The 24,429-nt window shown below is 43.5% G+C and overlaps 1 protein-coding gene and 1 long non-coding RNA gene across 4 annotated transcripts in view; one reads left to right on the top strand and one right to left on the bottom strand.

Annotated features, from left to right (window-relative positions):
• The window catches only part of LOC138756681 (AT-rich interactive domain-containing protein 3A-like), a 612,036-nt gene that overhangs the window by 83,950 nt on the left and 503,657 nt on the right, over positions 1 to 24,429 (top strand).
• Positions 18,253 to 24,429, bottom strand: part of LOC138757181 (uncharacterized) — a 115,371-nt gene continuing 109,194 nt past the window's right edge. Inside the window, exon 4 of one of the 3 annotated variants that reach the window (XR_011353401.1) lies at positions 18,253 to 19,027. This is a non-coding gene — a long non-coding RNA (uncharacterized lncRNA). The remainder of the gene's footprint in view (positions 19,028 to 24,429) is intronic. The other 2 variants (XR_011353394.1, XR_011353399.1) reach the window with 2 other exon arrangements.

The following is a 24,429-nucleotide window of genomic DNA, read 5'->3' on the forward strand; positions in this document are numbered from 1 at the left end:
CAAGGAATAGTTTTAATAGCTGGTGAGGTCCCACCCACAGGATCACCAGCTGCCACTGTTGTCTCTTCACAAATGCCTTTGACATTCAGATTGAGCAGCACCTAGGAGTTGCCAAAAAGATGATTAGAAATTATTCTTTCATACATATATCGCGCGCACACACACGCACACACACACACACACACACACACACACACACACACGCACACACACATATTATTTATATATATATTTATTTGTATATATACATACACAATTAAAAATAAACTGTCAAAGCAGTTTCTACTTCCCTTTTCTTTAGCAGCCAATCATTTCTGCTTGAATGAAATCTAATTTGTCTCAACGAGGAGGCAGGAAGTAATGTTTTCCCATTGATAGCGCAGGTGTAGAAATGGATGGTCATTGCCCTGTGATCCAAAAATTGGTAAATTAGAGAGATTAGTATTCAAATATGAGGCAAATATGTTGCAAATTCCTCTCTTTGCTAACAAAGCCGACAGAAGAATTTATGTACCACAATTCCATTATTTAACTTCATGGGATGATTTTGAAACTATCTATAGTTGCATTATTATGAACCATAGAACATTATAGCACAGAAACAGGCCTCTTTGGCCTTTCTAGTCCACGTAGAAACTTTTTTTCTTAGACTCACTGACCTGCACCCAGTCCATACCTCACTCATCCATGTACCTGTCCAAATTCTTTTTAAATGAAAAAATTGAGGTCGCATTCACCATTTCAGCTGGCAGCTCATTCCACACTCCCACCTTCTCTCTGTGAAGAAGTTCCCACTCGTGTTCCCCCTAAACTTTTCCATTTTCACCCTAATCCATGTCCTCTGGTTTGTATCTCACCCATCCTCAGTGGAAAAAGCCTACCCTCATTTACTCTGTCTATACCCCTCATAATTTTAAATACCTCTATCAATTTTCCCCTCATTCTTCGACTCTCCATGGAATAAAATCCTAACTTGTATAACCTTTCCCTGTAACTCAGTTCCTGAAATCTGGGCCACATCCTTGTTAATCTTCCCTGCACTCTTTCTAACTTATTGATATCTTTCTTGTAGTTAGGTAACCAAAACTGCACACAATACTCCAAGTTTGGCCTCACCAATGTTTTACACAACTTCACCATAACATCCTAACTCCTATATTCAATACATTAATTTATGAATATGCCAAAAGCTCTCTTTATGACTCTATTTATCTGTGATGCCACTTTCAGGGAATTAGGTATATGTATTCCCAGGTCCTTATGTTCTACCACAATCCTCAGTGGCTTACCATTTATTATGTATATCCTTGCTTGGTTTGTCCTTCTTCAATGCAACACCTCACATTTGTCTGCATTAAATTCCACCTGACATTTTTCAGCCCTGTTTTCCAATTGGTCCAGATTCCACTGCAAGATTTGAAAACCTTCTTCGCTGTTCACAATGCCTCCAATCTTGTGTCATCTGCAAATTTGCAGATCCAATTCACCACATTATCATCCAGATCATTGATAAAGATGACCGACAACAATGGCACCACTGGTCACTGGCTTCCAGTCTGTGAATCAATCATCCACCACTACTCTCTGGCTTCTCTCGTCCAGCCATTGTTGAATCCAGTTCACTACTTCACTGTGAATACCTACCGACTGAACCTTCCTGAGTAACCTCCCATGTTGGACCTTGTCAAAGGCCTTACTAAAGTCCACGTAGACATCTACAGCCTTTTCTTTATCTACTTTCCTGGTAACCTCCTCGTAAAATTTTAAGATTGGTTGAACACAATCTACAACCCACAAAGCCACATTGAATATTCCTAATCAGTTTCTGGCTATCCAAATAATTGTATATCCGATCTTTTAAAACACCTTCCAACAATTCACTGACCTATAATTTCCAGGGTTTTTTGATGAAATGAGGAAACAACGTGAGCTACCCTCCAATCCTCTGGCACCACACCCATGGCTAAGTAATTTTAAATATTTCTGCCAGAGCCCCTGAAATTTCTACATTAGCCTCCTTCAAGGTCTGAGGGAATATCTTGTCAGGCCCTGGGGAATTATTCACCCTTATTTGCTTTAAGACAGCAAGCACTTCCTCCTCTTTAATCTGTTTAGGTTCCATGACCTCAATACTTATTTTCCTTACTTCCCACGACTCTGTGCCTGTGTCCTGAGTGAATACTGATGACAAAATAACATTTAAAGTCTCCCCCATCTCTTTTAGCTCCATACAAAGCCAACCATTCTGATCTTCAAAGTGATCAATTTTATCCCTTATGATCCTTTTGCTCTTAATATACCTGTAGAAACCCTTACAATTTTCCTTCACATTGTCTCCCAAAGTAACATTTTAGCCTTTCTGATTCCTTATTTGAGGTTTTTATTGCATTTTTATACTCCAATAACCTAATTTGCATTATGCTGCCTATATCTGCTATGCACCTCTCTTCTGAACCAGATCCCCAATATCCCTTGAAAAGCAAGGTTTCCTATTCCTGCTAAACTTGCCTTTAATCTTGACTGGAACATACAAACTCTGTTCTCTCAAAAGTTTACCTTTTGAATATTTTTCACTTCCCTAATTGGTGATTCTGTATTGCACTCTCTCTAGTTGGTACCTCTATATATTGATTTAGAAAACTTTCCTGAACACATTTGACAAACTCCAAACCATCCAGCTCTTTTACAGTATGGGAGTCCTAGTCAATGTGTGGAAAATGAAAATCCCCTACTATCATAGCTGTCTGCTATCTTTTTACAAATGTTCTCCTCCAATTCTCTTTGACAATTGGGTGGTCTATATTACAACACTATGAGTGGGATCATTACCTTTCCCACTCCTCAGTTCAATCCATGTAGCCTCAGTAGATGAGGCCTCTTCTGTCCTGGCTGAGTATAACTGTGATATTTTCCCTGACGAGCAATGCCACTTCTCCCCCTTTCTGTTGCATCTAAAGCAATGGAAGCCTGGAAGGTTGAGCTACCAGTCCCACCCCTCTTGCAGCCAAGTTTCACTAATGGCCATAATGTAATAATTCCACATGCCAGTCCATGCTCTAAGCTCATCTGCCTTTTCTACAATACCTCTTGCAGTGAAATAGAGACACTTAAGAATATTTCCACACTGTACAACCTGTTGACTTCTAACCTGTTGACTTCAATTTTCAATGTAATGAGTTGTCATTGTCGCATTTAATTGGCATTCATTTAATAAAATAGGATTCACATTTGCTTCAGAGTCTTAGTATGCATATAACATATTCTTCTTGACAGCACTCAGGTCAACACTTTATAAAACATGATTACGTAAACAATTCCCATTGATATAATTTTCACACCCTTGGCTATGGCTGGGCACCTGTCAAACTGCCAGCATGTCAATAGAGTAAAAAAAACACATCTATGTGTGTGTTGGAAAGCAGCAGGGAGTCTAGTGGGATGCCATCACATCCAGCTCAAATGCGCACAGTGTAGAAAACAAACAGTCGTCTGATTGAAGCATTAGCTTCGGAATAATATCATTTTCCATTGCTCGTGCAGTAGCCTGCCTGAGAGCAGAATCCTTCCTTAAAGCATTTGTTCATTCTCACCTGTATATTGTCAATCTGACCTCTGTAAATATAGCAAATGACAAACAGGATTTTAAAGAAATGAAGCAAACTGGGGTTTTTCCAAGTTTGTAAATAGTTGTTTCATGCTGCAAATCCATCGCAAAAAAGGCTTTACCAATGGCTCTACTTTGTCAGGATTTTGAGGAGATTCGACATGTCACCAAAAACTTCTGCATGAAGAGCATTCTTTCTGATTGCATCACTGTCTGGTATGGAGGTGGCAACACTCTGGACAGGAAAAAAATTTCCAGTTGTTAACTTGACCTGCGACATCACAGGCATCGGTCTTCACTCCATCGAGGACATCTATAAGAGGCAATAAGAAAGAAACATCTAGCCTCAAGGATCCCATTACCCAGGTCATGCCCTCTTCACACTGCTACCACAAGGGAAAAAGGTACAGGAGCCTGAAGACAATCACTCGATGCCACAAGGAGAGCTTCCTCCCCGCTGCCATCAGATTCCTGAATCATCTATGAACCAAAGACACTGCCTTATTTTCCGTGCACTATTAAAAAAAAATAATCGTTGTAAGGTGGGTTTATCTGAAGGTTTGCACTGTGATGCTGTCGCAAAACACCAGATTTTGTGGCTTGTTCATGACAATCGATTTTGATTCTAGAGCACTGCTATATTTGAATTTCCATTACTTTGATTTATTCCTTTCTCTCCAGTAAATGCTTTGACAGCAAAGCTTCCTTTTTGATATTTAACATGTAGCGAAGGGAATGGATGTGGTTCCTGGACTGTAAATCAGAGACAGTCCGAGTTGAGTTTGTTAGGTTGGGGTTAAAATCGGTCAAATTGTAGAATTTCCCTTTTGCAAAACAAAAGCTCCAGATTTTTCATGCTATTTATCGAGCTTTGAGTTCAACATGCTGAGGTCAAATCAGGTCAATGTGGATACGAGCTGATTCACACATTGCACAGCAGGCCTGTCAGTAAAGCATGTGTTCAGTTTTCACCCACTTTCTAACTATTGAATCAACTTTGATAATAAGAGAAGCTCAAGATAGAGACACTTCTTCCGTATGCCAAGTGGAATTTTCAAAATTTGGACCATTCCAGCTAGACCAGCTTCCACTATAACTGCTCCTTGAGCTAAGTGGCTTGTCGGATCATTTCAAAGGGCAGTAAAGAGTCAAGTTCATTGTTGTTTTGGAGTCATTTCTAGATAGAACAGCTCAGAAAACATCCTTCTTTGGAAGACTTTCATTGCAACAATAATTTATGCTTACCATTTCTGGGACGAGCTTGAATATCTTGATTTAAATTCCAAAGTTGCCATGGTGATATTTAATCTCCTGATTATAGGATCTATAGACTAGAATTTGATGGATACTGGTTTAGAAACCAGTATAATGTTAGTACAGGTACACACATGTCAATAAAGGACATTCAAATGCAGCTGGTATTGGCAATTTTCACCTAAATAGCTGTGACCACCTAAGCAAAAGAGCACAGTGCGTTCCTGGGTTACATCAGGGTTCCATTCCTGAGAAATGTCTACAAGTTGATTTGTCCTTTATTCAAAAATGTATGTTTTCTATGGCAACTATGTTGTATCATTCTAAATGCACTCACTTTATTGTAATTCTTTAATTTCATACAATATTCACACTAACACCACCCATAATAAAACTAATGCAATAAATACTCTATCCAGTTATTAATCTCTGGGCATAACATTTTATGATTATTATTGTCAAGATCATCAGAATGAAAAATATTTAAAATGTCTGGGAGAAATTGCGAGAGTTGGATTTCTGTAAGTCAGGGTATCGGTACCCCTGGTGAAGCCTCTTGGTAAACCTTGCATTGAGAAATGATTTTAAACCAGGAAAACAGCATCAACCATAAGAGAATGGAAACTGATGTAAGCCTCTAACCCTGAGATTTTGTAATGAGAATAAAAACCTTTCAGTTATGTGGAAATTTCCTGAATGAAGTTGACCCAAAGTGCGTCACAGCGAATTTAGGAAAGGAATTGAAGCCACTGTTTTATTATGGGAAGTGTGGAAGCCAATTTTTACAAAGGAGGGACACAAAAATATCAATAAAGTAACAGATTAGATAATTTGTTTAATAGATAAATATTCACCAGAAAACCTGGGAAAAGTCCCAGGCATGTCATTTAAATTATTTATGTTAAGCAAAGATTTGGAAGGAATACTAGTTCAATAACAAGTCTGTTGTATCATATAGAACTATTTTCTATATTGAAGCACAATTTTCTATGAACACAATTATTCTCTTGCTTCCACAAACTTCCTGAATTTACTACTACTTACCAAATCTCTGACCATCCTTCATGTAATTCTGTGTTTGTATCTATAACCGAATCTTGTGTTTCGGCCAGAGTGCCAAAGTTCTTTTCAAAATTTGAAATGTAATTTTTCTGATTGTGATATGTTCTTACTTGTCTTTCTCAACCCATCTACAGTCATTGACTTCCATTTCAATACTCTCCATCTTCATGAAGTTGTACTTGCCTGTTTGCATCCTTAATTATTCACTCATAATTCACCTGAAATGGCTTGTCTTCCCATTCCTGCACTGGCATCTCTTCTATTCCCCAAGTATAATTCTTAGACACCTCTATTTATCAACAGTATTTTTTTTTTATTTTTAGGGGTTGTGACAGAGTATTTAGTATTTAGAGGTGGTTTGGGAGGAATTGTTTGAGCAGCTTGCACACACACATTTTAAAACAGAATTTTTGCAGGACTTTTGCAGAATGCTTTTTGCAGGAGGCAACAGTTTCCCTGGGAGAGCATGTGATTTTTTTCAGGCAGGGTCAGAACAGTTTTGCTCTCAGGGAGGGAGTGAGAGAGAAGGAGACACAGAAATCAGTTCCAGAGGGACAAGCTGGCAAACTTTGGAAGGCTGTCTGGTGGTCTGAAAGGTGACCTGAAAGAAAGAGAACCCTGAAGGGGGGAAGTTTCGTCAGCAAGACTGATTGAGAAGGAATCAGTTGTGGATGACCTGGAAAAGGAATCTCTCTCTGAAAACCAGCAAGAACCCTCCTGAATGGTAACCATTTTCCTGTTAAACACCAAAGCTTGGTGAACTTTGTTAATGCTAACTTCTGTGCACAGTACAAGAATTGCCTGCAACCAATGAGAACTTTTCTAATCCTAAATGTGCATTACATACACCTGTGCTTAGTATTAGAGGGGGGATTAAGTAGGTTAAGTAATAAGTTAAAGTTTAATTCTATTTTCTTGTTCAATTATAATTAAAAACTACTTTTGTTTAAGTGACCCTGTGTTGTGGTGCAGATCTATTGCTGCTGGTTTTGGGGTCCTCTGGACTCCCTAACAGGGTAGAGTACAGTAACAGGCCATTCCGGGCATGAGCCTTCATCACTCATTTACACCCATATGACTAATTAACATACTGACCCAAAATATCTTTGGGAAAAAATCAGAGCAGCTAGAGTAAACCCATGTGGTCAAGGGGAGAAATTACAAACTCCTTACAGCAGCTGATTTGAACCTGGGGTGCTGGTGCTATAATAGTGGTGAGCTGACCACAATGCTAACCAGATCAGAAACACACTATCAATTTTCATATCTGTAATGACGACATTGAAATTAACCTCATCATTAGGGGAGGTATGGTTGGTGTAGCAGTTAGCGCCGCGCCTTTACAGCCCTAGCGATTGGGATCGAGGGTTGTATCCCACGCTGTCTATAAGGAATTTGTATGTTCTTCCTTTGTCTGCATGGGTTTCCCACAGGGGCTCCGGTTTCATCCCACCATTTGAAATATAGAGGGGGTGTAGGGTAATTTCTGATTCTGTTTACAGATAACACCAAGATTGTTGCAGTTGTTGACAGTGTATAACATTTTCAAAGAATACAACAGGATATAGACCAATTTCAGATTTGGGCAGAAAAGTAACAGAGTTTAATCCAGACAAGTGAGAGGTGTTGCACTTTGGGAGGTCAAATGCAAGGGGAAGTGTACGATAAATAGCAGGTCACTTAAAAGCATTGAGGTGCAGAAGGATCTGAGGGTTCCGATTAATAGCTCCTTGAAAGTGTCCGCGCCAGTAGATAAGGTGCTAAAAAAGGAAAAGGGTATGTTTACCCTTTTTAGATAGGACTTTGAATATAAAAGTCATGTAGCAGCTCTATAAAATTTGGATAGGCTGCACTTGGAGGGTTGTGTGCAATTTTGCTTGGCCCATTATAGATAGATCAGAATCAGAATTTATTATCATGAACAAGTCATAAAATTCAGTGTTTTACAGTAGCATCATTAGTGCAAATGTTCTTATTATAACCATCCTACAACATGACTCTATAAAAAAAATTATATATAATAATAGTGCATGAGAAGTAAGGCAGTGTCTTTGGTTCATTGATTATTCAGAATCTGATGGCCTCAGGGGAAAAACTGCCCTTGTGCCACTGAGTAGTCGACTTTAGGCTCCTCCACCTTTTTTCCGATGGTGGCAGGGTGAAGAGGCATGGCCTGGATGGATGGTGGGGGATGTAGAGGTTCTGGAGAGGGTGCGGAAGAGATTTTCCAGGATGCTGCCTGGATTAGAAGGTATGAGCTATGGGAAGAGTTTGGATAAATTATGTTGTTTTCTCTGAAAACTAGGAGGATGAGAGGAGCCCTGATAGAAGTTTCTAAAATTATGAGAGGCAGCCATAGGGTAGGTAATCAGAATCGGGAAAAATGTCATGTACGACAGAACAAGCATTGAAGGTGTGGAGGGAAAAGTTTATAGGATATGTACGGGGCATTTTATTTTACACAGAGACCTGAAACATGCTGCCAGGAGTAGCGATGGAAGCAGATGCATTAATAGTGTTTAAGAAACAGATAATCATCCTTTCTGGTCAAAACCCCATTTATGGACTGAAAAAGGAGAGGGGAGATGGGCAGTTTTGAAGGGCAGAGGAGGGGTCAGTAGGTGACAGGTAGCTTGAGGAGGGGAGTACAGATGAGGCAGCATGAGGGGTGGAGTGGATAAAGTGGCAGGAAAGTGAAAGGTGGAAGCAGATAATGGGGGAAAGAATGACAGAGGTTTTTGATGGGAAAAATGGGAAAGAGCTAGGATGGGAAAGGAAAAGTGAAGGTGGACAGCTGCTGAAGCAAGAAGATGAGGGTGAGATGGTGACTGGATAGAAAGAGTGAGGAACTGGATGGATGGGAGGGCAGTGGACACGTGGGAAAGATGGGGAAAGGGAAAGGAATAGGGTAATGGGTAGGGCAGATTGGAAAGAAGGGTGTGTGATTGAAGCTCGGTGGATGAGAAGGACAGGAGAAATGGTTCATTTGAGATTGGAAAATTCAGTGCTCATGGGTGTTTGTTAATGCATTGGGTAACCAGACAACACAAGTGGCAAACTCAGACAAACGCTCTACTGTTAAATTCAACAACAATACAATGGTATAATGGGAGCTTCTTAAAATGTCGTCTGCTACCAGCCAAGCTCCATTTTTAACTAATTTGCCTTGTGGGGACTTGCGCATGCGCAATAGCACTGTGGCGAATATGATGGCTGCAGTGGGTGCAGTGCAGCCAATGGGAGTGACTGTCTACAATGTGGTTAGGATATAAACTATCCAGGTGGTCTACGCAGTGCTGGTCTTAAATGTATGGTTGGCTTCACACCAGCACTGGAGGAGGTCATGGACAAATAAGTAATTGTGGGAATGGAATAGAGAATCTATTCGGTCAGCAAATGAAGCTCCAACTGGTGTGTGAGGATCAAGCAAAGATGTTCAGCAAAGTGGTTGCTAAGTCTGCACTTGGTCTTATCAATGTAGAAGAGACCTCACTGAGGGCAGTACTGAATGCCAGAGGAGGTGCATGTGAAACACTGCCTGACTTGGAAGAGCTAGTTAGGTCCCTAGATTAAGGTAAAGCAGGAGGTACAGGGATGAATGCTGTACCTCCAGCTATTGCAGTGGAGAGTGCATGGGGGTGGGGGGGAATGAAAGGATGGACGGGTGGGGAGGGAAGAGTGAACAAGGGAGACAAAAAGACACGATAAGCAGAAAATGTGGCTGGTGGTGGGATCATATTGTCACTGGTTGAAGAATGATGTGTGGGATATCCAAGCCTGACTGCCCTTGCTTGGCAAGTATGTGAGGTGGGCCAGGAGTTACATTTTGGCTGGACTGTGCAAATTTGGCAGATTTCTTTCCTGAAGGAAATTATTTTTTTTCACAATAACTTAATAAATGTCTTATGAGGAAAGGTAAGCAAACTAGTGGTTTTCTCTGGAATGACAGAGGATGAGCGGCAGAGTGAGCAGTTAGCACCTTTTCCCAGGGCAGAAATGACCAATACCAGAGGAAGTCTGTTTGAGGTGAGTGGAGTAAAATTTAGGGGAGACGCCAATGGAACATTTTTTTTTTACAGAGAGGCTGGTGGCTGCCTGGAGTGCATTGCTTGGGGTGGTGGTGGGGGCAGGTACAATAGGGACATTCAAAAGACTATTAGATAGGCACATGGATGTAAGACAGGGAGGGTTTGATAGTGTAGATTTATATTGGATGGCTCAATGTCGTCGGCCAAAGAGTCTGTTCTGCGCTGTATTGTCCTATTTTCTACCTGTTATGGCATGATTACTATGGCTAGCCATTGTTTTCCAAATTCCAGATTATTAAAGGAATTTAAATCGCACAGCTGCCCCATGGATATTGAAATCAGCTCTTCAGATCACTAGTCTGGTAACCTAACTGATGCTCTGTGTATATATTTTCTCTTCAGTGCTGAGTAAGTTTATTTTCCTACTGTAATTCCCTGCTCTTGCTATTGCTTATTCCTTGGATGAGGAGCCGGCTATAAGAATTGAACATATTGCCACATCCTTTCTGCTCTCCTAAGCTCGTATTCGTAAAGTAAAAGGAGTATAAACACTCTGAAGTACAAACTAAAATGCTTGTGGATTATCATATTACGTTCTCATAGAATTCAAGGAATAAGACTGTAGTCCACTGGGGAACAACGGAAACACTTAATACCCTAACTGCCCCAACACTAAGAGATTGAGTGTAAAAGGAGGCAAACACAAAGACACCGTTGACTGGAGAATTGATAAATCTGTCATGATTTTGGCCAGATCACTGGTAATGGATCTAAAGGGCAAAAATCTACAGCACAAAATTATCATAAGGTTAACTGCAAAGGCTAATAACATTTTCCTTTGTTGAGAATGGATGAAATTAACCTACGAGTCGTGCTTCAAAGAACATGACAAAGTGTCACACCCAAACTAAGCAAACCATGAAGTATTCATCTGGTAGTAGTGAGGGGAAGGGGAAAAGAAGATTGATTGTTCGAATGACGACTGCACATTCTCTTTCTATGGACCCTTTGATTGAAGTTGTACTCTCCAGTGTGGACCTTGCCACATAACAATCAAATGGTTTTTGAATATGAAGGAAATTAAGGGATTAGGGCTGGAAAGTGCTACTGTGATTAACGATCAGCCATATTCCAAATAACTGACCCCAGTTTCTATTTTTTTTTAATGTTTCTATGTTCTTCAGTTGTTTTTATGTTATGCCACAGAACTGATGACTACTGACAATGTGTACCCGAAGAGGAGAATAGACACAGATTTACTCAACACTGAAACAGGTCCTTTGGCCAAATTGTCCATGCTGACTGAGTTGTCTACCTGAGCTTGTTCTATTTGGCGCATATCCATCTAAACTTTTCCCATTCTTTTAAATGCTGCAATTGTACCCGTCTCTACCATATGCTCTGGCAGCTTGTTCCATATATCCATCACCTTCCATGTGAAACTGTGATACACTGCACTGCGAACAAGCAAGCTCAAACTATGAAGGCTGTACTACAGGCTTTAATGAGCTTAAAACTAGCACACAAGTTTCAGTATCCTTGAGTTATTGGCGGAGAGAGGGAAGGTTGAGCTAGTGGAGTTTTTCCAGTGAACCGGTGCGGACTCGAAGGGCCGATATGGCCTGTTTCCGCGCTCTGTAAATGGTTATATGGTTTTATATCCCTTCTGGCTTCATGTGCTCTATTGCGTATGCAAGGGGTGGCGTGAGCCTTTATATGGGGCTGGTGATTGACAGGAGTAGGTGGAACCAGCCTCCCTTGTTACCTCCCTGCAGGTACAGTGCCCCCTGCAGTAGGCAGGTAGGAATGCAATCAGGCGCAGGCGATCAGACAGTCCAGTGGTTGTTTCACCAAATTCACTCTCTTCTTAAAATGAGTCCCTTGGGGGTGGGGGGGGGGGGAAGAAAAACAGTGTCCAACATCGTCTTCATGCCGAGTGTCCACTCGATACAGAGTAGTTGGGAGAGAAAAACATATTTACAGATTTACAAATTCAGGTGATCTGGTGGTTGCTGTTGCCTTTGGGACTGTCGCAGGACAGGCTTCTGGTCAATGATCAGTGGGAACAAGGCCGCCTGAAGGTTGGATGGGTCAGGGGTAGTTGGGGTGGCCGGCGGTGTGGGCAAGGTGGTGCATGGCACTAAGGGAGTGTGGGTCTGGGGTGGGTCAGCAGGCAGTGGGGTCCCATGGTTGATGGTGGGTGGGGGGGGAGGATGTTGGCTCCGGGATGGTTCTGGAGATGCCAGGGGTGCTTGGGTTGGGGGGCTGAGCTCCTGTCGGTGCCAGGTCCTGTGTCGAGACTGTGTCCTCATGTCCATTGGGGTACACCTCATAGGTGTAATGTGGGTTGGCATGGAGGAGGTGCACCTGCTTGACCAGGGGGCTGGATTTGTGAGTCCTCATATATCTATGTAGGAGGATTGGTCCCAGAGGTATCAGCCATGCTGGCAGTGAGACTCCCATCACCATTTCCTGGGGAAGGAAAAGAGGTGTTCGTGAAGGATATGGTTGGTAGTTGTATGTAAGAGTGACTGTATGGCATGGAGCACCTTGGGAAAGGCCTCCTGCCAGTAGTTGGTAGACCATCCCTTCGACCCAAGGACCAGGAAGGACTGCCTTCCAGATTACCCTGTTCTTGCGTTGTGGGGTTGTCAATCGTGTGACTAGATGCAATGCCTTGCATTGTCAGGTACTCGTGCAGCTCCTCACTCATGAAACAAGACCCCTGGTCACTGTGGATGAAAGCTGGGTATCTGAACATGGTAAAATTCTGAGCCATTGCCTTGATAATGGAGGTGCTGGAGGTATCGGGGCAAGGGATGGTGAATGGGAAACAGGAATGCTTGTCTATAACCGAGAGGAAATAGATGATTTTGTATGTGTAAGGTAGTGGCTGCTTAAAGTTGATGCTGATTCGCTTGAAGGGCTGAGAGGCCTTTATTGCATGGGCCTGTGCTGAACAGAAGAAGTGCAATTTGCACTCTGCACAGGCCCAGCTGGACTAAGTCATAGTCTGGATTTCATGGACACTGAGGGGGAGATTTTGGGATTTCATGAAATGGTACAGGCACGTGACGCTTGGGTGGCAAAGGATGTTGTGTAGCTCCCGAAGTTGGTTGGACCGTACACTAGGGCAGTTCCAGGCAGGGCATCAGGGGAGTGATTCAGCTTCTCCAGCCTATACTGGATGTTGTAGCTGAATGTGGCCAGCTCGACTCTCCAGTGCAAGATCTTGTCATTTTTGATCTTCCCTCTTTGGGTGGTGCTGAACATGAATGCCACCGCACACTGTTCTGTGAGGCGGGTAAAACTTTTGCCTGCCAGGTAGTGGTGCCAGTGGCGGACTGCTTCCACGGTCGGTTGGGCCTCCTTTTTGATGGAGGAGTGCCCAGCTCTGAGCCATGGAGGGTTTGGGAAAAAAAGCCATTGTCCCCTTGGTTGAGGATTGCAGCGAGGGCAACGTCAGAGGCATCGCACTCTATCTGGAATGGGGTGTGGCCGATATCCTTTCTGATGTGAGCAAAGGTCATTAGCACCTCCGTGGGGAGGGGGAAGGTGGTGGCATGGACCTTGTCTGAGAAGCGGGAGTCCCACTTGGAATAGTAAGAAAACAGACTTAGGCACCTGCACAGGGCCTTGAGTGCGTGGGGGAGGGGAAATTCCATCAGGAGTGCATGCATTCGGGGTCGGGACTGATGACACCATGTTCCATGATGCACCTAAGGATGGCTAGGCAGGTGGTGCTGATCACACACTTCTCCCTTTTGTAGGTGAGATTTAATGCCTCTGTTGTCTGGAGGAACTTCTCCATGTTAGCATCATGGTCCTGCTGGTCGTGGCCGCAGATGGTGACATTGTCCAGGTATGGAAAGGTCGCTCTTAGATTATGTTGGTCTACCATACGAACCATCTGCCTCTATTACTGTGCTGTATGTCTAAATTAAAAATTAAAATTAAAGAGGCAGTGCTGGGCAAAATACTAGTCTCAACTGTAGTTAAGTCCCTAGTTGAAATGCATTGTGGGGTATTCTGAATCAGAATTTATTGTCCTGAACAAGTCATAAAATTTGGTGTTTGCAGCAGTATCAGAGAGCAAACATTCATATTATAACCATCTTACGACATTACTACAAAAAAAAAGTAGTGTATGAAAAGTAAGGCAGTGTCTTTGGTTCATTGATTTTTCAGGAATCTGATGGCAGCAGGGAAGAAGCTGTACTTGTGCCTTTGAGCGAAGAGGGCGTGGCCTAGGTGGTGGGGATCTTTGTGGATAGAGGCTGCTTTTTTAAGACACTGCCTCATGTAGATGTCCTCAATGGAGTGAAGATTGATGCCTGTAATGTCACAGGCTGAGTTAACAACCCTTTGGAATTTAATTCTTGTCCTGAGAGTTGGCGTCTCCATTACCAGGCAGTGCTCTCCGCGGTACACCTGTAGAAGTTTACGAGAGATTTTGGCGACATGCAGAATCTCCTCAGACACCTCACTAAGTATAGCCACTGGCAAGGTTTTTTTTTGTGGTGGGATCAGCATGGAGGCTCCAGGACAGATCCTCAGAGATGTTGACACCCAAGAATTTGAAGTTCTTAACCCTCCCCACTACTGAGCCCTCAATGAGGACTGGGTCGACAGAATTAGCTGAAGTTATAGCAGATGGATTTTGGAAATTTACCAAATTTCTTTGGAGAGGTGCTGGCAGATTGATAGACAGCCAATGTATTTCTACCATTTATAAAAGGTAGAAAAAAAACGGCAGTTAGGAGGGTGGAAGGAGCAGGGGGAGGAAGACAGACTAATAAGTAAGTGGATATACTGTAGATGGGAGGTTTGAAGAGAAAAAAAAGTTGAGAAGTGACGGGGAGGAGCTCGATCTGACTTAAGGGAAGGGTTGGGTGAAGGAGGAATGAAGACAGAAGGATAGGGAAAGAGAGAGACTGGGAGAGGGGTTTAACGGAAATTGCTGGTTGGTATTATTTAAACAATAATACCAACTCTGGTTGGAGAGTGCCCAGATGGAATAGTAGGTGCTGTTCTTCCAGTTTGCAGGTAGCCTCAGTTTGGCAGTGCATGAAGCCATGGATAAACATGTTGGTGAAGGAATGGGGTCAGGAATTAAAATGGTTGGCCAATGGGAGGTCCCTGTTATTGTAGTGGACAGAGCGAAGGTGCTCAATGAAGTGATCTTGCAGTCTGTGTCCAGACTCACTGATGTTGAGGAGGCCACACGGGAGTAGTGGATCCAGTAGATGGCCCCTGCTGATTCACTTGGAAGACTGTTTGGTGTCCCAAATGATGGTGATGGAGGAGGTGTAGGTGCAGGGGGGGGGGCAGGGGGCGATAAGGGAGTGATCCCTTTGGAAAGTGGAGGTGGGAGGAGATGGGAAGAGGCATCTGGTGGTGGGGTCACATTGTAGGTGATGGAAATTACAGAGATTACTTGATGCATCTCAGGGCGGAGGGGCCAGGGCAGATATGCAGGATATAGAGGAGATGTGGGTAAGGGTTGAATTGATGGCAGTTGATGAGAAGCCACATTTTTTTTTGAAGGAGGAGGACATCTTGATAACAAAATGCTATGATCAGTGAAGAGCATTCCATGGAATGATCTAACCTTATGGGCAATGTTGGGAGATGCTGGACAGTGATGCAATGTGTACAAACTTTAATTTCTTCTAAACAATCTTCTGATATTTTTATGAGTTTGTAATGTAGGGCATAGGCTTCCTTTATAAACTTTCATTTCTTTCAGCATTTGTACAGTCCTTCGATGCAATTGAATGTTTAAATAATATTGCACAACGGTATGTAAGCCTGGGCAGGTCCTGGTCAATTCCACAGTAGGTTGCTACTTATCCCAGAAATTATCACTGGTATCAGCTAATTTGGGCAAAGAGACCTCTCTGTACAAATTGTGCATAAAACTCGTGGGTATAATTCAATGATTATTGAACCAGTGAAAAGTTGGAACTAATCATCACAGGGTATAATATTTGGGAAGGTTAGTGTGGGAATAAGAGGAGGTGCCATAACTGCATTTATTGTAGATAACATGATGACTGGAGTATAATATATTGTCAGGAAAAAGTAATGGTATCCCTGTGACTAGAAATAAGATGATTAATATAATCACACTAGAAGGGGCAGTTTTTATACAGCCTTCTAGTAGAAGGGAGATGGATTAAGAAACATGTAAGGAAAAGCACAGGATTAATCAGAGTATTTTCAATTCCACAAAACCTTTGTAGGGGTCCCTTCAGAGACTTTTGTCTAAAAACTGATGCTGACACTCTTTTGCTGAGAATCCCAACTTCTGCTCAACTACAAGAACCATTGCCACTTCAATTTTCCAGCTCGTATTTATAGATCCAACCACGATCAACCATACAAACATCAACAAGTGCATTCTGTTGGAGCCTGTACCTCTCATGTAGTTTTCCCACAGTGGTTACTGCATTGCTGGAGGGAAGCTGCTGACCTTCGCCTGAGCAGACTGCAGATGGCCTTGAGCATGAGAGTCATTACATACAGGGAAGTAGGCACAAATTTTAAAGAGGCACTCAAGTAAACTACAATAAGTGTTAAATAATAGGTAAAGCAACATTTCCTTGTGCAATGAATAACTAAGATAATTTTATTTTTTTTGTGTTGGTTCCTACAGATCTGACAATGCAGATGGCTTTTAACAATAATGTTAATTCAGGCATTTGCTGGAAGATCATTTACAATGGTAGACGCTAATCGTTAGGCACCCGGGATTGTGTTTGACATTTTCACGCTTTCTGCAGAGTCCTTGTTGGTATCAGGGAGTGCGACTGTCAGAGTGAAGAAACTGGTGGGTCAGGGAGGTTAAATTGAACAAATCCGGTCATTGACTTTCTGTCTTCTTCATCTCCGATGAATATCATTATCCCAAAACAGCAGGCCTGCAAACTTGTTTGTTGTAGCAGGTTTCTGTAAATGGGGAGAGTAGGGATGGGGAGAGGTGGGTGTTGGGGCAGAGGGAAGGAGGGGGTGGGGTCTTTTCTCAACAGACCTCCCACTGAGCATGTTTTTCTCTCTGTCTGGCTGAGCTATTGTGGCGTAGCTGACTCTGGGGCCAAGGATCAGGAAGCCTTTGGTGCAGAGAGGACTTCAAAATGACTGAAAACAAACAGAGGCTTAGAAGCCTGATCTCCAGAGACGAGGATTGGAAACTCTGGCCAACAGTTGTTATAACATTGGCCCTGAAGAGGATTACTGCACACGCAAAGAGATGTAAAATTGGTCAAATTAGATAACATTATCTGTTACAGTTCATGTTCTGACCCTTCCAATGACATATCTTTGTTAACTGCTTGCACTGTGTTTTGCTCATTAAAGTTCCCTACTGTTGTGAAGGGAGTGGCTTGGTTCTTAACATCTCTAATGACTCAAACAGTGACAGTCCCAAATTATTTCATCAAGAGTAAATCACTCTGCCCTCAGCAATGTACATGCATCATGAGAGAGTGATTTGCAGTGCAATTCTGGCTAACTTGGCTAATCAACATTCAGACATTACAGTGCAGTTCAGAGAGGGGATTCATTTGCAACTGAAAGGATTCTCTGAGGATTTAATTCAAAACTTTTGATAGCCCCCAGTTTTGATACATAAGGTTGTCAACAGTGAATGGCTATTCATGTACTGGGTCCTTTTTTCTTACTGTGGTGCGCTGTTAGCCAGAATCAGACACACACAAGATAAAGACTGTACAACAGGCTTTAATCCACAAAGACTTCCACAGAGCTAGGCTGGCTGTGGCTGCAGCAACTCTGAGTGAGGCCTCGGGAGGTCGGTGCAGGCTTATATCCCGGAGGGTGATTGACACCCGACCGGGTGGGGCTTGATCCATTCAGGCCGACTGATTGACAGCCGGCCAGATGTGGTCCTGTCCCCTTACACTCCTGCAGGTACAGAGGTTGCCCCCTGCAGTAGGCTGGTGGTGTACCACCACACTTACCATGCTTCCTTTGGTGAAAGCAAATACTCGGGACAATCAGCTGAAGATAGCCATGTACACATACAATCCCAATGGCCAAAGGCACTTCTCTCTGGATGTTTGGAATTGGTGGATTCTATATCTGAAATGTGACTATATTTGAATCAAAGTGCTCCTGAGGATGGAAGAAAGCAGCTGCGTGGGAGTGACTTCAAAGCTTCCAACTGACCCAAGGTGTTCAGATGAGACATTTGCAAATACAAAGCCTGTGTGCTTTATTAATGTTACCTGAACTTTCAGATCAAGTTACAGCTTCACACTTAATCCCTGCAATCTGTTCTGCACAGTGTCATCATGTTTTTTTTAAATTATTATTATTTGCAGCCAAATGTTTATCCCAATTGTTAATTCATCTCCACATTTCCAAGAATTAATAAATTGCGTGGGTGGATGGGTGGGTGTGCCGTGTACTTACGAATCCCAAAAATGCACACTCCTGTTCCATTTGTTAAATGGCTCTTCTCATAACAAAAAGTAATACATGAAGACACCGTGGTTGAAGTAAAAACCCAGCGCTGGGGAAACCCGGCAGTTCAAACCGTGTCCTTTATATAGCAAAGGTAAAGATACACAACCCATGTTTTGGGCTTGAGCCCTTTATCAACGTACCTTGATGAAGGGCTCAAGCTGAAATTTTGGTTATGTACAGTATTTTTATTGTCTCATTACAAGCCCATTCTCTGTTCCCAACAGAGTCTCCATTAATACCAAGCAAGGAGTTAAACTGCAGATTTTGGCCTTTCTTTCTCCATGAACTCCACTGAGCTCAGCATAGGAACTGATTTGCTGCTACATCGCATTCAACCATGGGCATCCATTGATGTCGTGAGCATTGTTCCCGATCTTCACTGTTTTATCTTGGTAAAGGGTGTCTTGATTCCCTAAAGGGATTCTTTCTTGCCTCTTGCTGCCCAATCCACTTAACTGCTCTGATGAAGGCTTGATATTGATTATGCTATTCTCAGCACGTGCAATGAAGTTCAAACCAAGAAGAAGCTCTGAAAGATGGTCGCTTCCAGTGCTTTCCTGTCCCTTCTACAGCCATGTAAGAGACGATTAATCTAATTGTGGAGGTGGATGAAAAAATAATCAACAAACAGACCTGAAAAAATTAAGTACGCCAGCATTCTGATGTAAAAATGTGAACTCAGCAGCTTCATATCATTGGGCTCTTGCTTGGATACATTAATAATTTTACCCTCCCGCTCCCTACCGTTCGAAATGGAGGGAATTAGTAGGATGTGTTGGTGAATGAGAGGCCACTCAGTAGGTGGCATGCAACTATTAGGGAAAGGAGGAGAAGAAAGGGCAGAAGGGCTTCGTATGGGGGTGTCCAGGAAACAGACCTGCTTGAGCAACAGTGAAAATCAATATGTGAGACCTTTGAACCTGATATTACAGCCTCAGAAAGGGCAACAACTGTATAGTTTGTGGTTGTGAAAGTCATTATGATAGGGAACTTGTGTTTGAGCGTCGAGCTGTAGATATTTGTTGCATCTTGTAGTGTGCTATCCTCTGGTGCACAAGAGACTCCCTTATCAAAGGGAAATAACTACATTTCCATCTCCATCACCAGACATTATTAAGCAGAATGAACGTGTGGCTTCTCTCAGAATGCCGGACTTAACGTGGTGCAGATACAGATCTTCAGTCTATTTCCTTATCCCCAGCTTCAAAGCAGTGAGTTGGGCTGGTTAATGGTGAGTTGCCGCCAATAGTCATGAGACTTTAATTCTGCCGTGGTCCCCATGCCCTCATAACTAGCACAAAGAATGCAAAGGAGCCCTGCATTCTTGGCAGAAGGAGTGTCAAATTTGTGTGGCTCTTCACTTTTCTGTGTGCTGTCACCACTATAAGTGGACAGCCTTTGATAGAGCAATCAGCCAAGGAACTGGAACATGAGGAAAGGTGAAGAAGGAGACTGAAATCTGCCTTCTGCCCATGTCAGTGGAGCTCTAAACTGAGTGCAGTGAACTCTTTGTTTGCCATTCACCAGGAGTTTTTATTTGCCCTTTATCTCTAATTGTCTTCAAAAAAAATAAAAGCCACCTCAAAATGAACATTGCAAAAGATATTTTTAAATAAAATTATTGCATGCAACTGGACACTAATGGCTGTTTTGCCTTTTTCAGTTCAAGTGCTCTAACATGGTGCTGCTCCAGTGGTTAATGGAGAACAGCAGGTGGACCTGCTTTGATAGCCCTTCTGCAGCTAGTACCATTACACAAAGGTGCTGGGGAGGACATCAGTGATGGCAAAACAAATGGGGTAATCCAGAAATAGGACTGCTGACTTGTGATCTATGGAGCTTTTGCTTTTTCTGGAGTACCTTCGTATTCTGAATAATCTAGATCTGTCAAACGTTGCTCTATGACAGTCATCCACCCCATCATGGCAGATCTTGCTTGATTGTTTCTCTCTAAAGGCACTTTCAGATGGTCAAAATCCCCCGATGTAAAGCCGCATATTATGCCCATATGCAGCTGTTGGGAGGCCACTTGAAAGCGCAGGAGGCGCATGCAGGGCAAACTTTGTAACCCTTCTCTGGGAGGGATAATCGCCGAAGCACTGAGGTCCCCCCGCACCTGAATGTAGCCGCCTGAAAGCGGCTGCTAAGGGGATGACAATCAGCTGGCCAGGCCCCCTCCCCGCTGCCCCTGCCCCCCCAGGGTGGGATGTTAGGGCAGGGGCAGCCAGCATGGGCTGTCAGTGCTAGGGTGGATGGCACGGGACGTCTCCACTCTGATCCCACTGCCCGTGCTCTCCCCACACTGTGGGGCAGCCGGCGCAGGCTGTCAGAGCTGGGGTGGCCCGCGCGGGCTGCCCCTGCGCTGATAGCCCGTGCCGGCTGCTCCAGCTCTGACAGCCAGCCATCTCAACCCTGACAGCCCGAAGGGACAGGAGCCGTCATGCTTTCCGAGGCGCCTCCCGTCAAGCAGTCCCTTTCAGATGGCCAGCGTTGCGCTTTCAGCGCTGCCACCTGAATGACCATTCCACAGTCTGAATCCACTTCTTCAGGCACATTCTTGGCAGGGAATGTACCTGAGGAAGCCTGCACACGCACACACACACACAGACACACGCACACACAGACACACGCACACACAGACATACGCGCACGCACGCACGCACGCACGCACGCACGCACGCACACACACACACACACACACACACACACACACACACACACACACACATACACTTACTTCACGGAGCATTTTAGTACGTCTTTCTTTGTTGACGCTAGAAGACTCTGCTCTAATCATTCCCCACCCTCTCCTTCGTCTCACAAACTGCAGGTTCCTTCTCATTGCATTTGTCCAGTAACTGATGGGCCTAGCTGTACACTGAGTTGCAGCATCTTTTTTTTCACTAGGGGTCCATTTATTCTTCCTTCACTCCTTGATCAGGTTAGGTTAGGGGCAGTGGAAAGAGGTGGGGAGGAAGAGGTGCAAGTTCACGTCATCTACAATAAGCTCTTGCAACAAAGTGTGTGAACAGGAAAGATTCTGGGATGGAACATGGAAAATTAGTTATGCATATTCTCTCATTTTAGATGGTTTCAGCTTTGCCATTGACTGCATGATCAGAAGTAGACATTCTTAAAATGGCAAGCGCAATCTATCCCACAGAACTTGCAGCCTCTGTTGTTCACATTATTTTTCTTGCAAGAAGAGAAGTGTAATAGCATTTTCAATCAATGTGGGTGATGTAACACTGAGTTGTGGGTGAGAGACTTGCAGCAGTGTGTGAGTGTGCAGGGAGGCATGGAAGCTAGGGTTGATAGAGATTGATGGAAGGTAAGTGGGGAGGTAGGGATGTGCATGATGGATTGAGTTGTGTCTGAGACTGGTGGAGCTCATGGTAGGTAATGGGATATGAAGGGGCCTTTACTGATCTTGATGGGTTGCACAAGGTCATTGGATTTTCTAGCACAACATCCAAAGTTTCACCGATTCAGTCCTGGCAGTCTTCATGGTCTATCTCAGTGGTTCTCAACTATTTTCTTTCCACTCACATACCACTTTAAGTAATCCCTATGACACTGGTGCTCTGTGATTAGTGAGGGATTGCTCAAGGTGGTATGTGAGTGGGAAGGGAAGGTTGAGAATCACTGCTCTAGACCCAATTGTTAATTAAATATTTTGCTTGAGAAAAATTGTCATTGGCCCATTTCCTTTGGAGATATGAAACTGTAGAAAACGAGTCAATTAGGTATGATTTAAACAGTGGTTTTCAAAACTTTTTCTTCCCACCCCATACCATCTTAGTCAATCCCTTACTAATCAAAGAGCACTATGGCATAGGGAATATTTAAAGTGGTGTGTGAGTGGAAAGAAAAAGGTTGAGAACCACTGATCTATCTGCTTCCTTGCAACTCCATCACCAAGGTCTTTCTTGAAAAATCCAAGAAAACTTGGAGTCAGCTGTTCCCTATTCTGTGTTTTCCAAGCCAGATTCATTTCCTCAGACATGATTGGCGGTACCTGCTGTAGCTGAAATGCTCTTCCCTTTTCATAACCAAAGGCTTGTTTTAAGGATGAATTGCTATCTTTAACTGGTAGCAATAGGTTACGACATTTTACTCCCACTCCTGCTGATCCGTGCAGTCCGTAACAACACTCTTAGCATTGACAATGTGCAAGAATTATTATATTGATCACGCAACAGGGGTTTGGCTTGTTTTTTTGTGTTGTTGTCAATGTGCATGGATTAATCAAGCATCACAATCCTCATGCCAAATTTTGGGATACACACTGTGGACCCCCTATTTCTGCAGACCACCTGAATGGTTCTCAGTTGCTCTGTTGTTCCAAATGCAGCTCATGGCTAGAGACACCCAACCATGCACAAAGCCGTTCAATGGCAAACAGCATATCTCTTGATACCATTTCTGCAATGCACTGTCACCAAAGTAGGTGATCAATGTGAATGTTAGTCCAACTTTAGTCTCATGTAATGTTACTCTAATTGAGCAGCTCCCAGATTCTGGAGCTTGATACTGGATACTGGCTTGGTAGAGAAGCTACTCTTTAAATTAAAAAAATGCGCATCCCAGTAGGTGGTGGGACAGACTCTTCCTATCGATCTCTTTCATGCACAGGTGGAATCCTCGCACCGTCACTCACTGCCCTCCAGGTGGCTGGGTTGTGAAGGAGTCCATCTCCTTTGCTCAGAAGATTTGGAAAGGGAGGCAGTGGTAATTATTGAAATTCATCCCTTAACAGGTGCATAATGCAGGATTTTGTGCCCTTAGCGCTATACCCAGGGACATCAATTACAGTTGGAGAATTACGGCTTATTGAAGGATCTAAAACTTGTTGATCTTCCAGTGCATGGTGTTGTCTGAAGTTCATTTTGGGTTCTTTTCGTATTATGCCCAATGGATTCCCAATTATGTGGACAAGACCTACCCCCTGGTGAAAACCACCATGTTTTCCCCATCAGCAGAGACCCTTAAGGCCTTCGAGGGCATTAAGGATGAGATTGCCAAGTTGGCGGTGCACGCTGTTGATGAATCCATCCCTTTCTAAGTGGAGAGCGATGCCTCTGACCGCCCTGGCTTTCAAGCCTGTGGCATTTTTTTCCTGGACCCTCCAGGGCCCTGAAATCAGACTCTCTGCCATCAAGAAGGGGGCACAGGCTATAGTGGAAGCTGTGCATCACTAGAGGCACTATCTGTCCGATAGGCCATACACCCTGCTGACAGACCAGAGAGCCATCACAATGTTTTACAATAAACAGTGGGGGAAAATTAAAAATGACAAGATTATGAGGTGGAGAATGAACTGTCCACCTACAATTATGAGATCTTGTACCAGCCTGGGAAGCTTAATAAGCCACCTGATGCCCTGTCCCGGGGAACCTACAACAGGGCACAAATAGATTGCCTCCAAACCTTCTGCCATAGCCTTTGCCATCCAGGAGTCACCAAGCTCTACCACTTCGTGAGGGCCTGCAACCTCCCCTGTTTTGTGGAGATGGTCAGGAAGCTAACTCATAACTGTTTGGTCTATGTAGAGTGCAAGCCGCATTTCTATTGGCTGGAGAGAGCTCAGCTGATCAAGGCCACTTGCCCCTTTGAACATCTCAGTATGGCATTCAAGGGCCCCCTTCCATCCACGAATCGGAGCACGTACTTCCTGAATATTGTCGACGAGTACTCATGTTTCCCATTCACCATTCCCTGCCCGGATATGACCAGCCCATGGTCATTAAAGCCCTCCACAACTTCTTCACCTTGTTTGGATACCCCAGTTACGTTAACAGTGATTGAGGGTCCTCATTCGCTAATATTTCCTGTCCAAGTGTATAGCCACAAGCAGAACCACCAGCTACAATGCCTATGGGAAAGGTCAGGTGGAAAGGGAACGGCCTGATCTGGAAGGCAATCCTCTTGGCCCTTAAGTCAAAAGGGATGCCCATCTCCCAGTGGTAATAGATCCTTCCAGAGGTGTTATGT

This window comes from Narcine bancroftii, chromosome 3, assembly GCF_036971445.1.
Source record: "Narcine bancroftii isolate sNarBan1 chromosome 3, sNarBan1.hap1, whole genome shotgun sequence".
Taxonomy (NCBI): domain Eukaryota; kingdom Metazoa; phylum Chordata; class Chondrichthyes; order Torpediniformes; family Narcinidae; genus Narcine; species Narcine bancroftii.